This window comes from Rattus norvegicus, chromosome 1 (genome assembly GCF_021556685.1).
Source record: "Rattus norvegicus strain SHRSP/BbbUtx chromosome 1, alternate assembly SHRSP_T2T, whole genome shotgun sequence".
Classification (NCBI taxonomy): domain Eukaryota; kingdom Metazoa; phylum Chordata; class Mammalia; order Rodentia; family Muridae; genus Rattus; species Rattus norvegicus.
Window position 1 is genome coordinate 53,962,541 of NC_141534.1, and position 13,207 is coordinate 53,975,747.

Sequence of the window (13,207 nt, forward strand, 5' to 3'; positions counted from 1 at the left end):
GGAGCTGTCACAAGTACCCAGTGGATCATGAGTGTCATAGCCTCCCAACCCAGCCGCAGGCGAGTTCTGAGAGCTGCCCACCTCCCGTGCCCAGCAGGTCTGAGGTTCCTCGTGTTTAACACTGCACCAGTGTTAAGTGTGGGTGTCCGGCGAAGTGTAAGCAGATGCTTGTCCTCTGCTCTCTCTGGTAATTCTCCACAACGCTGTAATTTGTGACTATGTTTGTTTCTCTAAGTATCAATATGTGTGCCTTGGCTCAGTGAGGTCACTCATGGTCGCCCACACTGCTACAAGGTCCACTGTGGGAGAGTAGTGGCACAGGATTACAGAGACAAGGCTGAGGGAGCTTCAACTCTGATCTATCAAATGAGGAAGGCAAGAATTGGCTACCTACACCCTCCCAAGCTGGCACCATAAAGCTGGCTCCCTCACCAACCCTAGTAAGAATTTATTACCCTGACAGCTCCCAGGCTTCACTCCTTGTTTGACCTCATAAGGTTATTTTCCCTGAGTATACAGATGAAACATCTTCCAACACCTCTGTCCTTGTCAATGGTACACGCCCACACAAACCTGGCCCTAGATACCCTAGACCCCTCCCTGGGGAACATAATACCCCTCCCTCCACCCGACAAACTGAATCAGTTCTATGAAGCTGTTCTGGGTCTGTTTATTGACCACACACTTATTGCCAACCAACATCCTGCACAACACCCACCTGTGCCTGGTTAAGCTTTGCTCCCTCCAGCTCATGCCAGTGCACAACCGGCCTGGCTACCCACAAGAGAGAAGAGGACATGGGCCAGCAGCCTTCCTCATCTGTCTTTCTCTCCAGGGTGGTTGATCTGGTGTCTTCATCTAACACCAGTTGGTTCATCATTTTTATAGCAGGAACGTCAACCTAACCCTAGGTAGCCCACCAGTTCTAGAACGTCCAGGTTGTTGGCCTTTCCAACTCAATGAAAGCCTTCCTGTATTATCACCCTGCTATGTCACGTGACTAACAGGGCCTCACTTTGTGACCCAGGCTGACTGAATTCAGAACGTTTCTTGCTCAGCTTCATCAGTTCTGGGATGACAGGTGTGTCCCAACAAGTAACAAATTGCCACAATCTTGATACTTGAAACAACAACAACAGCAACAACAAAAATGTATTCAGCCACGGTTCTGGAAGCCAGGGTCTGAAATCCTCCTGAGGCCTCAGGGGACAGCTGTCCTCAGATCCTCACAGCCTCTACTAGTCAGCACTTTCTGAATGATTTCACTATGGCATGAAACTGTTTTGAAAACCAGATCCCACTATAACTAAGAATAAAAGAAAATGTCAACCAAAAGCACGCAGTGAATCCTCTCAGCAGGGAGGAGACATACAGATTCCCAGGCTGTGTCCCTGGTGGAGATGCTTGGAATCAGTGGGATTGGAGTTGAACTTAGGAACCTGAATTTTCCAAAACCTAAGAAACTCAAAAAAATTAGATAGATAGATAGGTAGATAGATAGATAGATAGATAGATAGATAGATAGACAGACAGACAGACGGATAGATAGATAGATAGATGATAGATAGATGATAGAAGATAGATAGACAGACAGACAGACAGACAGGCAGACAGACAGACAGACAGACAGACAGACAGATAGATAGATAGATAGATAGATAGATAGATAGATAGATAGATAGATAGATGATGAGAGACCTGTGCTGTTTAAGTAGGAACGAAACTCCTCTGTGAGGTGTTTGGGGATCATGCCAGCCGGGCTGTGGAAGCCACAGTAGAGAGGGATATGGAGTTAAATGCTGTTTCTCTCAGGTCCTGGAAAGGGAAGCATGACTCACCAATTAGGGAAGACAGGTGGGAGGTGTTCAGGAAGGGCCCAAGGGCCTCATTAGGGAAGCTTAAATTTTACACCACAGAAAATGGGTGTTGAAACACCCAACACACTTAGTTTAGGAATCTATCCAGGATCCATTCATTTTTCTGTCTTTATTCCATGAACTGATCAGAAACACAAAGGAAACAGATGAGTAGCCAGTGACAGTTCTGGAGCCAGAGCACCCACATGATTGACAGCTTTGCCTGAGGAGCAAACAGGAAGCTCTTGGCCTGGCCCTTCTCAGAGTGGAAGCCCACCAATGATCTGGATCCATCTGAGCGGCTAAGGGAGCAAAGTGAGCGGAGAAGAGTCTTAGCGAATTTCCTTGCTTCCAGCTGATCAGAGTAAATGCAGAAACACAGGCCAGTGTCACTCCGTTGAGAAGTGGCCCAGGAGGTTTTACTGTGATGCACTGGAGGAACTAAAGTGTGGACTCCTTCCCCTGTAGACATCTTTCTCACTAGAACGTTACAGCTAGATCGTATGGACCAGACAAAGACACGTTCGTCAGCATGCTGTGTATGGAGTCTGAAAACGTCTGAGCAAGGCTTTACAAGGGACCTCCAGCTTTCCAGAGAATCAATCCTAAAACGGTTGTCTGTCTTTTGAGGAGGGGTCTTATATAGCCCAGGCTGGCCCCAAGACAACTCTTTATCTAGCCAAGGGTGACTTTGAACTTGTGATCTTCCTGCTTCTACCTCCTGAGTGCTGGGATTACAGGCGTGTGCCATTACCTGCTTGTATGCAGTGCTGAGCGCAGCTCTTCCTTCGTGCTAGGCACACACTTCACCATGTGAGCTATGTCCCCAGCCCAGAACATCATTCATCTTGCATAGTATCATTTCGTTAATACTACAAAGAATACACATGTAAAGAATCCACAAATAGTGAGATGATTTGCTAAATAGATTTTACAACTACTTCTGAATTCTTGAAATTACTAAACCTGACAAAATTAACAGGAATGAAGACATTTATTCTCCGGTTTGCGTGATATAATTAATTTACACATGAAGTTGAAGCCAATTTAAATTAAAGAAGCATTGCTCTTCAAAAAAGAAAGCAACTGAGGCTGGAGAGATGGCTCAGCAGTGAAGAGCGGTGGCTGCACACCCAGTAGAGCCTGGTTTGATTCCCAGCACCTACATGGTAGCTCACACCATTCTTAACTCTAACACCTGGGAATCCAATGCCCTCTTCTGGCCTCTTCAGGCATTGTATGCAAGTGGTAAACAGGAGCTGTAAAACACTCATACACAGAAGATAAATAAAAATAAAAACTATTTTAAAAGGAAACAGAGGCTTTTGAGATCATCTACAAAATCTCACAGCATTCCAAGCAGCTCAATGGCACCTAAGAAATCCCACTTTCTGCAACTGATCTAAACGTAGAGAGCAACTGACCACCCCACGCCCAGACTCAGTTAGTGCCTCGGGAAGAGAGAGCGCAGAGACGGTAACAGCCAGAGGACCAAGAGGTCTACTGTAAGATCATCTCTTCTATATGTCACAGGGGAGCTGCACTCACGAAATCTCAACAGTATCGGTGCCTAAACGAGTCCTGAACAAGGGCAATACTAGTTGACATGTCATGGGGCCCCACCCTAGATGATGAGCTTCAGGTGATTTACAATGCTGAAGGATTAGTCTTCCCCAGAGAGGAACTCCCTAGAAGGCGCGTCAATCCCAGTGTCAGCCCTAAACACATATACATGCAAGCAGCACTAAATAGGATCATCTGGATATTATATATGTACATATATATATATATATATACACACACACCCATATGAATTTAAAAGCAGTTCATTTCACTTAAAATATTCCACTTTGTATACCATTTATTCATTTTGCAGCTAATGGAGACATTATATATACATGTATCATGTGCATATGGGCATCTACATCTGCATATATGTATACATATATACATACATATGTAATATATGTATACATTAAGTCAATAAAAAGTAAGAAGCCATGAATTTGAGAATGAGTGAGGTAGGACATGGGAGAGATTGTAAAGAGGGCAGAATTTTTGTAATTAAGCTCTAATTAAATAAAAAATTAGAAACATCAAAAAAAAAAGAAAGAAAAGGTATTTGGAGGAACCTCTCTGAAGTATCTCATAAAGTTTATAAACATTTCAATCCCGCCTGTCAGTCTCAGCCTTTTCTAACCTTCATCCCGTCTTTTCCAAGGAAAACACCTCTGTTGTCTGTCTGTCTTCCCTATCCATTTGTGTCAGTCTAGCGGATGCCACAGAGGAAAGGAGGACCTGAGGTGGGCATCCCACCCTTCCCCATAAGGACTTGTGTTGTCTTTGCCTAAGGTGTCTCTGTGGAAAGCCTATAGCGAAGATGGAGAGTAAACACATCAGACTGGAAGGAGTGAATGGGCAGACACAGTGGACCTGTCTGAGATAAACAGGATCAGACAACAGAGGGGAAATACATCCAGGGAGTCCCCGGCACTGGGCGCTCTGCAGGCACCGAGCATCCTGACCCATGCGCACTGAGACCGAGCATCCTGACGCATGTGCACTGAGGGCCAGCCTTGCCCTCCTGCATCCACAGTAGCATCTGCATTATATCCCAGGGAATGTGATACAAAACTATGAAGAGTGGCTGGAGCCTTGTCAGTTTCTGGCTCTGAAAGATAGTCCCTGAATCCCCTCCAAGAACAGCCGGCTCTGGAGACAAATGGGAATTCATAAGTCACCAGACTCCCACAAAGCAAAGTAACAGTAACAATTTCAGGACACAGAAGACCTGTCACGACTTTCCAACAGTGTTCTGTGGTCCTCCTGCAAAGTAATTGCTCTTTGGCATCCTCTGTCAGAAGTCAGTAGTATCAATTTGTATTCGGAAATTTGCCTAGAGGAAGGAGTTCGCCTTCTGCCTCCCACTGCTGGAAACTGACAGGAGTCTTCCTCCTAGCCCAGCTCCCTGCAGAAGGCCCCATACCTGCTTTCTTACCTCACTGAAGCTAACCCACTTGCTGCAGAGTGCTCGAGGAAGCTGCAAAGAGCTGGCAGACACCAAGGACAAGGTTGGAGCTTCAAAAGGCCCATGGGGTGAGTGTGGGAAGCTCAAGGTAGACACTGAAGTTGGTGTCCTCTGTGCATTGTACAGGTCCAGTGGGTGTTTGCCAGAGAGCATGGGCAGAACAGAGACCCGAGGATCTCCTATCCATACCAACTAGGAAACCCAAGACCTAGGCTTGGGGTTTTACAGCTGTGAGCAGACACCATGACCAAGGCAAGTCGTATAAGGATATCATTTAATTGGGGCTGACTTGCAGGCTCCCAGGTTCAGTCCATTACTGTCAAGGCAGAAACATAGCAACATTCAGGTAGGCATGGTACAGGAGGGACTGAGAGTTCTACATCTTCATCTGAAGGCTGCTAGCAGAATACTGGCTTCCAGGCAGCTAGGAGGAGGGTCTTAAAGCTCACACCCACAGTGACACACCTACTCCAACAAGGCTACACCTAACTCCAACAGGCCCACACCTCCTAATAGTGCTACTCCCTGAGCTGAGCATACACAAACCATCACATGTTAAGACACTAAACTGGGACAATACAGGGATGCCCCTTCCCTGTCACCACTGCCTTGCTGGCAAGCCCTGCAAATCAATAGATAGATACGCACAGGAAGAACATGCATGAATAAGCAATCTGAATCTTCCACGGTACACAACCACGTCGGTTAAGACACATCAGGTTACGTATGGAGACAAGGAAAGCTCAGACATGACTGCTCCTTAGGGGCTGCCTAACATCCATGGGATATCAGCACACAAACAGAAAACTGCTGGGTTGTAATAGTTCTCTACATAAGGGGCTTTTGTGCCTTCTCTGTCAGGGTGAAGGATGGCCTGTGTGCACAGATATGCAAAGATAGACGATTGACTGTGGGTAAAAGGAAGAGAAGGATGATGTTGCCTCAGTAGCCCTCCTCTGCAACGTCACAGAGATCCTTGGACAGTGCTGGTGACAGGCGGAGGGAGATGGGGAACAGAGAAACCAAAGAAAGTGGGCTCCACGTCCCCAACATCCAGCAGAAGAGGCAGAGGTGTGATGGCAGGACATAGCTTAAGGGTTTGCTGGCTCCTGAAGAGCAAAGGACTAAACTCCAGTGCTGTGTGAACACAAGTTCCAACCTGCAGAAGGTGGGTTCAGTGTGGCCACGGTGACAATGCTCTCATTTTGTTGTTGCAAAAATATAAAAATAATATAAAGAGTAACGGTGTCTTTTACCCCGATAGCTCTGTACCGCGGTGCCCAGATATCTGCTAGATTATCTTGGCGGAAACACATCCCAGCCACACACTTCCCTACACTCAAACCCTCACATAAAAGAACACACAACACAATAATCTTAGATCCAATTGGTAAGATATAATTGCCCACTTAAACATACAATGCCCGGTACCATCCATCCCTTGAGAACATTAATGACAACCTGTAAATACACAGAGCAGAATCTTAACATCACCTGCCATCTTGTCCTGCCATGGCTTCTCAGTCCCTCTCTCCCTCCTGTCTCTTCCTCTCTCCCCTAGTCTCCTCCTCTTCCTTCAAACTTCTCTCCCGCCCATCCTTCCTTCTCCTCCAATGACAGCCCTCCTTCTATCCTGTACCTGCCTCACCTGTGACATCATCCTACATCGTTTCACACTTGGATGGATCCAGGTTAGTTCTCTTCAGGACCTCACTGACAGCTGTGAAATGAAACCCTTCCCTTTGGTCTGGTGTAAACAGCTTGAGTCTTGTTGCCATACCTATGATTAGGAGAGACACGGTGTAGCACATATCCCTAGATTCAGCACCACAGCTGGTCATAACTAAGTTCTCTTTCAAGGTCCTAGTTTCTCTGTGGCCCATCTTTTTGTTGTTGGTAAATCTAGTCTGAGTTGGGCCCAGGCACTCATGCTTTTTAGAAGAATCTCTATGACTGAGTCTCATTCAAGGGTAAAGATGAGAACCACAAGGATTGGGCTCGGCACTTAAGAGCCAGGCTGCTCTTTCAGGGAGGACCTGGATTCAGTTCCAAGATCTCTCGTGTGGTGGCTCACAGTCAACCGTAACTCCAGGTTCAGGAGATCTAATGCCCTCTTCTGGGCTTCACGGGCATCAAACAGGCACACCACACACACACACACACACACACACACACACACACACACACACATACACACACACACACAGCCATGCATACACATAAAATAAAACTAAACAAAGCTTTCAAAAATTTAAAACCACTGGTGAAGACAGAGGGAAGATCATGTTGGCTTCATGAAGAGGTTTTAATGTTGGCATTTACGATGAAACTTTGCCATAATTTAATAACACATGTCCCTTATACAGGCAGAAGTAGGTAATGGGTGCTGGTTGGTGGCGTGAGGGGGGATAGAAGGGGACTTGTGTTTCTTTGAAGGATGAAAGCAGAATTAAGGATGACGTACAGAGTGTAACAGACAGTGCTGCAATTCAGAGGAATCATGGTTTGGTGTCTCTGAGACCTGGGGCTCATTGGAGTTAAGTGGGTGAAGAAGCTCATTCAAGTGCCTCTGAGCTCCCTGCAAGTGGGAGAAGAGAGTCTGAGACCAAGAAGGAGCCGGAGCAAGTTACTAGAGCAGGGACTCGTTAAGGGCTGTAGTTTGGTCAGGGAGTCTTGCTGAGGGGTCCTACAGGGACAGCAGTAAAATCCATAGCCGTCCCTTCCTCTCAGAGGGTGGCGCCCAGCGGCCTGCATCATTAGACCACATGGACGCTCACCAGCACCCTGGCTCTTGTACACTTTGCAAATGTAACACACCACCTACAAACAATGATTTAGGCCAAATTAATTTATGTGCACACGAACATAAAACAAATGCCCATGCACACATAATAACTGAAAGGTTGAACCATCTGTACACCAAAGCCAAAGAAACTCCAAGACAGACATGATTTTAGGTCAGGTCCTTGCAATCACAGACAGACTCTGTATTACACAGCTCACTCTCTCAAACTATGCTTCCCTTAGAATTTAGTTCTGCAAACTCAGATAGACACAAATTCAAATCAGACCACGGGATCGAATGCAAGTTTAGGTAGTCTCACTAAGTCAAATTTTGCTAAGTAAAATTTCGAAAACATTTTGTTAAAAGACAAACAGTGTTTAATTGGAAGTTCCATCACTCCAATCACTATGATTATTTGGTCAATTTTTCCTATTCCTCTTAGGGATAGGGATAAAGATAGATGGTAAGAATATGATGGACAGGTAGGTACATACATACATGGATGGATAGGTGGATAGATGACAGGAAAAAATGGATGTAAATACATAGATAATAGTTAAATAGACATAGATCTATAGGTGGTAGACAAATGACAGAGCAGAAGATAATACAAGAAGAAAGCAAGTTTCTTTTGGAAAGTCCCATCTGTTCCCCTTCTTAGAGACTGGCTGTGTGTGATAAAGTCTGAAAACGAACATCATTTAAAAAACTTCAGCCTTACCCAGTCATCTGTCTGTCTGTACTGTACTGTGTTGGTCTGTACAACCACAGAGGCATGGTACTGCTGTGGACTGGGTCTAATGCTATGTGTGTTAATTTGGCTGCCAAAATCACACGAGAACCCACACATCTGCGCTGAAGGAGCCAGGAGAGCATGGCCCGAGAGGGTTGCCCAACTGAGTCCAGGCAACCAAGTTCAAATATAGATTTTAGTAAGTAATAAATTAGGTATATGGGGAGGGGAGAATGTGTTAGTGGTGGAGAAGTTTGGAAGTGCCCAGTCACTGAGGTGCTTAAGGCATATTAAAAATAAGGGTGTGTGTGTGTGTGTGTGTGTGTGTGTGTGTGTGTGTGTGTGTGTGTCTTTTGGCAATCTAAAACCTTTAGGTGGGTGTGTAGAGGAGGCGCACGCATCCACCACGGAATTTAGAGCAGATTCACAATTTGCTGCTTAATAGTACCTGATACCAAAGGCTGGCCACCTGATATTCCTGCCTCAACTTTCCAGTTAGGGGTGATCACAGGTCTACCTCTCTGTGCCTTCGTGATAGAAACATCTACCGTGCATATAAATGTCTGGGGGGGGGCACATGGAGTCACTTTTCCATCTTTCTTTGGGAAATGAGGCCATGAGGACTAGACAGAAATGAAATAAGAGCAGGGAGCCATGAGAGTTTGCACTGCACAAACTAGCATTAAAACTGGGGACTGAGGGAGAGAGATAGTGTGAAGGACTTAGGGAAGACGTACGGGAGGAATGGGACTCACATGAGAATGTTGCTTAGTCCTTGTATCCTCAAGAACACCCTATGTTTCTGTGCCCTGAGCTCTCTGCCATCAGTCTGGGGCCAAGCACATTCCTAGAGTTTCCTGGAGAACACTCCAATGAAAGAGCTTAACTTGTCTTAATTGGTGCTAATTTAGGCAGCTCCCTAGTCTTGGAAAAGATCACTGTGCTTTAAGAAGTCCCTGAGGGGTCAAAGACACAGATACAACCTGTGGTGAAATGTTACTCAATAGGGAACAATGGAAACAAATAGTAGCAGGTGCACTGTTGCTCCCTGCCCTTCTCTTCCCTTCTCTGCACAGTGGAGGATAAACAGCAGTTCTGTCCGCCATGCTGGCTGAGATGGAGAGGCAGCTTGAGTCTTGCCAAGTCTAACCTGTCTCTCTAGTGAGTTAGAAAGTGCCTGAAACACCAGCCCCGGTAATAATTAAAATATGTAAAGCTGTGGTTAGGGAAACCTCAGATATAAACAGAGAATAGAATGCGATTCTCTCAGAAACCCAGTCTCCTCCGGGAGACACGGAAGATACAGTGGATGCTCGTGGATTTTGCTGGACGTAGGAGTTTGGAAGATAGTCAATTCTTATCTCAGGGTCGGTCTTTCTCTCTTTACAAGAATAGAGTGGAAGGCATGGTAGAACTAGAAATGACATCCTCGTGGCAGGATGCTGTCTGGGAGAGGTTCTAAGCTCTCCGGCACTGTGATCTCAGCAGCCCAGGCGCCAACCAAGAGGTCCAGAGTGTCACAGCAGCTGGGATGCCAATTGAGAGCATCTGTGAAGCAAGCTGTCTTAGCTGTAGCAAGTTCCACAGGGAGGGTGGGAGAGGGGCAGGAAAGGTAGATCAGTCCCCAAATAGGAGCGAGTACCCTGCCTGCAACCACAGAGTGAAACGGAAAGAAGCCTCGCCTTACAGTTGGAGCTCTGAATCTCGTACACCTGACTGCTGCGGAGACTAGAATGAGTATATTCTCAGTCGCACCCTGATTGGCTGGGTGTGTGAAGAACGGGCCAATTAGAAGAGAGCCTGTTAAACTCAGAGAAGAGAGAACAAAAAACCAGCCTGGACCACGGAAGGTTTCAGTCATGGCCACAGCTCCATTCCTCACACCCCTAGGTGTGACTGAGGAGGCCAGAAGGGAAGAGGGACGCTCCTCTGCATCCCTGAAGATGGCGGTTTTGACTGGATTCCAATGGAGGCCGCTGGGGGGGTCTCTGAGTTCCTGTTGCTGGTGTGACACTCCTCTTGCTATCAACTGTGGGTCCTGAGAATGGAGTCTCCGTCCTGCTCCCATCACTAGAATAATGGAGGAAGAGGAGGAAGGCTCTGCCTGATGGGGTTCAGTTCCCAGTACCCAGTACTCACATGTTTGAAGAGGAAAACTGACTCACGGATTGTTCTCAGACCTTCTCCTCCGGTACACATGATTACACACACGCATAGACACACATATAAACAAATGTAATTTTAAAAATCTATAGATTATTTTTGAGAATTGACACCACTTCCTGTTTATACAGATACATACACACATACATATAGACAGACACACACACATATACACATACACACACATACACAAACACACACACACACACACACACACACACACACAACCATTCATTCTTCAACATTCTTATTCCTACCACAAGTCTATCAGACCCTGATACCCAACCCCCACGAGTAAGAGTATCCAGTACTGTATGTCCAACACCCTGCCCTGAGCTTTGTTTGGGTGACTCTTTCTTGTACGAGAGATGAAACTCGGCTAGTGTTTGCCTTACGTTCTGCTCATCTTTCCACCACTTGCTGCTGATGCAGAAAGGCCTTTGGAATCTCTAACACAGGCTGTGAACACCGTGCACCATGGGATGACTGCATAGCTCACTTCCTATGGCTGGGATAAACACCTTCACCAAAAGCAACTTGGGGAAGGAAGGGTGTGTGTTAACTTACAGTTGTGGTCCATCATGAAGGAAGTCAGGCAGGAACCTGCAGGCAGGAGTGATTGCAGAGGTCTTGGAATATTGTTGCTTACTGGCTTCTGCCTGCTCTCTTATACAAACCAGTACAACCTATACACAGTGGACTGGGCCCTCCCACATCCACCATCAATAAAGAAAATGCTCACAGGCTTTCCCACAGGCCAATCGGATGGGGGCAATTTCTCAGTTGAGGCTCACTCTTCCAAGATGACTATAGATCGTGGGTTGGCAAAAGGTAACAGCAACAGCCAGCTGGTGTGGTAATGGAATGTAGGGAGCCCATCAGCCAAACATGGGGTCCCATTCTCCTGCTGGCACACAGAGGGAGTTTCAGCAAGAGGCTAGACACTTCACACAGCAGCCTCTCCCTCAGTTTCGAGAGATTTAGAGTCGAATAGGATTCTTCTGGATAACCAACAGGAAGTAAGAGAAGCATAGAAAACTCAACAAACACTCAAATACAGTTCTTCCCTGATATGGTAAAGCCTTGAGGTAGCTGTCCTGACCATCTCTCCTTCCCTCCCTCCACCCCCTGCCTCTCCTCTCCTCCCTGACCCTCCTCTTCTCTCCCTGCCCCAGTTTATTTTTGTTGCTGTGATAAAATATTGATGACTTAAGAGAAAAAAAGGGTTTATTTTAGCTTGCAGAATATAGTCCATCATTGAGAGAAGTCAAGGCAGGAACTGAAGTGGAGACAAAGGGAGAAGGGGATTGTTGGTTTGTTCATGGCTCACTTGGCCTGTTTTCTCAGATAGCTCAATCCCATATTCACCAGTAATAAGGGAAATGCTCCCACAGACTTTTCTCTCTCTCTCCCCCTCTCAACCTTCCTCCCTCCCTCCTCTCCCCTGCCTCTTCCTCTTCCCCCTGCAATAATCCAAATTAGGATGAGCTCTCTCATGTTCATATCTTGCCACTTACCTTTGATCCTCACATCCTTCCCATGGATGGTCATAGGATTGACTCAATGTCATATCTACACCCCATGCCTACACTAGCATACACCCAAAGAATTGAGAAGAAATCTTTAAGCTTTAAAACTGTCGTGAGGAGCAGAAATGGTTGAGGTATGTATAAGTCACTATGCAAACATTGTAACAAGAACCAAACATGTCATGGTTTGCCCTGGAGTTATCTGTATTTTGATGCTAATTCCACTGCCCCAAGGATAGCTGCCTAGTCTTGTACTCAGGACTCAGATGACTTCACCAGAACCTTCCCCCATTTAAGTTGTAGAGTACAAGTGAGGGCAGGAACAGGATAGAAGAGGAGAAGATGGGAACGGAAGAGAGAGGGAGGGAGAGAGAGAGAGAGAGAGAGAGAGAGAGAGAGAGAGAGAGACCAGTAGACAACATGGAAGGTAATGTTAAGATTCTGTTCTGTGTATTTACAGGTTGTTATTAATGTTCTTAAGGGATGGATGTGTACTGGGCTTTGTATGTTTAGGTGGGCAATTATATCTTATCAATTGGGTCAAAGGTTATTGTGTGGCATGTTCTTTCATATGTAGATTTAAGTGTAATGGAGTGTGGGGCGGCTGGTCTGGGCCACCACGGAGTTGGGATGTGTGTTTCTGGCATGGAAACCTGCCTTGGGAACTAGATAGGTAGAGAGATTGCTGATGGCTCAGAGAGAGGCCTTTGGCAGTGTGATATGGGATGGAGCAGAGCTGGTGAGACGCTTTGCTGACTGAAAATTAAGATATCCAGCAGATATCTTGGGGCATTTCGGTGTAGACCTAGTGGGGATAAAAGACAGCATTTTTATTTTTTATATTTTTACAACAACACAAACATTATTTAGGTACTAATTAGGTATAAATATTAATTAGGAGTAAATACTATTTTTAGGTATTAACTTAGGCACTACTGTTAGGTTTGAGTCTGAAACATTCTCCACAAGCCTGTGTTTCGGGCACTTGTCCCCAGGAGGTGGTACTCTTTGGTGGGGTAGGGGGGATTGGAATCTGCCTGGCTATGGGTAGGAACCGGCACAAGTAGACCTCTACAACTGGACTATACCTGGTTATACCTGTTTCCTCATTCC